The sequence below is a fragment of the Aplysia californica genome, unplaced genomic scaffold (genome assembly GCF_000002075.1).
Source record: "Aplysia californica isolate F4 #8 unplaced genomic scaffold, AplCal3.0 scaffold00232, whole genome shotgun sequence".
NCBI classification, from domain to species: domain Eukaryota; kingdom Metazoa; phylum Mollusca; class Gastropoda; order Aplysiida; family Aplysiidae; genus Aplysia; species Aplysia californica.
Window position 1 is genome coordinate 344283 of NW_004797502.1, and position 3539 is coordinate 347821.

At 40.1% G+C, this 3539-nt stretch overlaps 1 protein-coding gene across 1 annotated transcript in view; it reads left to right on the plus strand.

Moving 5' to 3' along the window:
- Window positions 1-303: 303 nt before the first annotated feature.
- LOC101863748 overlaps window positions 304-3539 on the plus strand; it is a 28479-nt gene continuing 25243 nt past the window's right edge. The window contains exon 1 of the mRNA XM_005099987.2: window positions 304-880. The gene's annotated coding sequence lies outside the window, so the exon portion shown is untranslated. The remainder of the gene's footprint in view (window positions 881-3539) is intronic.

The window sequence follows — 3539 nt, forward strand, 5'->3', positions numbered from 1 at the left end:
TGAGTTAATGTTTTATTAATATTATTGTACAATAGCCTGAAACTAATATCTGTGCAGCGAGGAATCTGATGCAAAGGGTGTGGTTGGTTAGTGGCTAGTGGACGAGATCTTTGTTAACACACTTATAGTTCGTAGTGGGGACAAATATTTTTCAGGTAAAAAGGAACTGAGCATGGTTTTCTCTTTTGAAATGGGCTATAAAATATTCCCTCGATGATCCAAGAAACGAATTCAAACATACACAACTTAATAAACCCTGACAAGATCAGAACTAAAATGTCCAACGCTGTGCGAAAGGTAGCCAAAAGCACAATGCATGGTGCTTTGAAAAAATACGCTTGTTGGAATACTCGGAGTCGATACCTAATTCGTATCGTTCGAGCGATCCTGATTGTCAATGATAATGAAGTGTGAGAGTCAAGTGTCTTTGACCCTAGGCTATCAGTATAACGTAAGGTGTGGGTTATCACAGTTCCAACATGATTACGCTTTTTGGACGAGCTTCGCGATATATCCATACGTTAATGAAGCACAATGTGTTCTTCTTGGCTTGTAGAAAACTTGAGAGAGACGGTCTGTGACGATAGTGTACTTCTGGGTGTATTAAAAAAGCATAATTTATTATGGATATCCGAGCCAGAACAGAGGAACTCCGGATTAAAGGAAAGCTTAGAGAGACGCTCGGTGACGATCATTTAGTGCTGGAAAAGAAACAAAACTGAAAGGCTTGAACTACGGTGCGGGTAGTGGTTACATTTGGACCTACTAGATCTAGAGACGATCTCTAATCCGGCGATTGAGTTTATCCGAGGTTCCTAGTGGATGGACATGCTTGTAGTGGCTGCTTTTTCTTCATGAGATCGGCGGTTAAGTCACCTCTGTGAGTTGTAAGAACAAATCAAATTATGTTTTTTCTTCTGTTGTTGGCTATTGTTGTTGTTGTTGTTGTTGTTGTTGTTGTTGTTGTTGTTGTTGTTGTTGCTGTTGCTGTTGTTGTTGTTGACAATGACATTTGCTTTCTTTTTCTTCTTCTTTTACTTCTTCTGTTTTAGCTTTTGTTTGTTTAAAAAAAATATTTTCCCCTTTTTCCGGCCTGGAGGAAAGGGTTATGCTGCTTGTTCTATTATGATTACCCCATTGATACAATTTAGATCATTTAGTTTAGAGGGCAGGCTTCTTATTGTGCCAATCAGGGCCAACCCAGGCTGAGACGGACACAACGTCCCATCCAGCAGAAGGACTGAGATACTCTATAAAAATTCTCCCAGCTCGAGAATTGAACTCAGGTCTCCTGCGTGCGAGAGGGAATCTAAGCGCCTAACCACTACGCCGCAGACGCCGGTTCGTCTTTTATGGTAGCGATTTATCATTATATGAACGAAGTGTTTTAAACCATATTATTATTGATCGTACAAGCCCCTTGCTGTTACATTTCTTACCTGTCCATGCCCCGGTGTTGATTTCTGTAAACGCAAACAAAGAATAGATCGATCGCTTATGAATTGTATTGATAGCCTAAATTATTATTAATTGCAATCCCTGTAGATAAGCTTTAGATATTCGTTTCTATTGTAGACTTTAGTGGGGACTGAATGCTGTTTGATGAGGTAAATGTTGTTGAAAAAAATGTAAATGGGACATGTTAAATCATCTTTTGTTGAGGAAGTTTGTTTTCCGACAAATACTTTGATCCACAAATACTGGTCGTTGTGATGCAGTATGTGGCAGCATTGCCTAGCCTACTTCTTCTAAGTTTGCGGTTCAGTTCCGACGAGAATGGTCCGAACTATTTTTTAAAAAATTCTATATGGAATATTTTTGGGTTCGCCTTTTGCCTAACATGAAGAAGTCTGTGTGTGTGTGTGTGTGTGTGAGGAGGGGATGTGGGAATTTTTTAATTTATTATTTTTATTTTTTTATTTATTTATTTTTTTTTGGGGGGGGGGGGGTGCAAAGGGATGTAGGAGGGGGGCGTCAAGAGCAACAACAACAAAAACAACAGTATAGATATTTTGTGAACCACAAAACTAGATCTACTCAGCAATGGTTTTTTTCTAACCGGTTTCATATAAGGCATTCAGGCGACGAGGTCTCCTAGCGAGACGAGAAACTTCTTTTGTTGTGGTTGGAGGTTCGATTCAGTACTGAAGCAGACGTCAATGTTCTCATTGTAAACTAGAATGCATGGCTACATGGCCATATGGCTACATGACTACACCTGACTACATGACTACACATGACTACATGATGGCTAGACAGCAACATGGCTACACGGCTGCATGGCCGCATGGCTGCATGGCTGCATGGCTGCATGGCTACGCAGCCACGCAGCTACATGGCAACACAGCCCCATAGCTACACAGCCACATGTCTACATGGCCACATGGCTACACTGCCTTATGGCTACACGGCTACATGGCAACATGGCTACATAGCTACTTGGCTACATAGTTGCATGTTGTGGTCTTGTCTCAGACTGGTGAGAGTTTGCTGTTTTCGTCTGTAGATACGCTGATGTGACTGGTTTATAAAAATTTGGGGTTTGGGTTGTTTTTGTTTTTGTTTCACTTTCTATTTTGTTTGGTTGGAGGGTTTTTTTTCGATTTGTGTAAGATGTTTCGAAATGTACCGAAATATTGTCTTTGGTCTGCTGCTGATCGGATAATACGTGTCCGCTACGACCTCAAAGATTTAAGAAACAAAAGAAGAAACAACGGCAGATCATCCACAGCAGTTTTGGGGTTGTTGTTTTATTTGTTTTGTTTTTTTTTGTTATGTTGTTTTTGTGTTGTTGTTCTTTTGTTTTTGGTTTGTTTTTTTGGGGGGAGTAGAAAGGAGGGGAAGGGTGTATGTCACTTTTCTAAAGCATTTCCTTGGTAAGCTGGTTAGATATACTTTGTCCTCAAAGCATTTTTTTTGTCAGAAGAGAGAAAAATACCTCTTCATTGCTTTACTTTAAGCATACATTGTGTATGTCTTGCTTTGATTCCATATTAAGAATTTGAATTTTGTTAAAATAAATTTTTCTTGAGCACACGCAAGCGATACCACAGATTTTTAAAAAACAGCTTTTAAAAAAAGATTGGACTCACCACATCTGAACGCCTAGCTAATAATTATTTTGTTCCTACACTCCCCTCTACGATACAGGCTTAAGAGTTTTGAAGAACCGTATCAATCGTTTGTGAGTGGGTGGTTGGCGGGTGCTGTGGTGTGGCTAGCTCTTTCTTTCCTTCCATTATCTATCCCCCTTATCTCTCCTCCTTCTTCTCTTTGTATGTTACCCTTTAGATCTAGTAACACCTTTAATAATCGACATTTATATAATCTAATTGTGTTGCAAATGCCGTAAACCTCTTACTAAAACTAAACTAAACCTTTAGTATGATAAAGAAGTCTGCTTCGGGGAGGATTTTAGTGTCAGGATGATCTGGTCTATACCTGGACGAGGGAAGTACCCAACCTTCATGCAATCATGACATGCTCATACCAGGTGAGAAAAAGGAGGGGAGGGGGGGGGGGGGGGGGGGAAGAGAAGA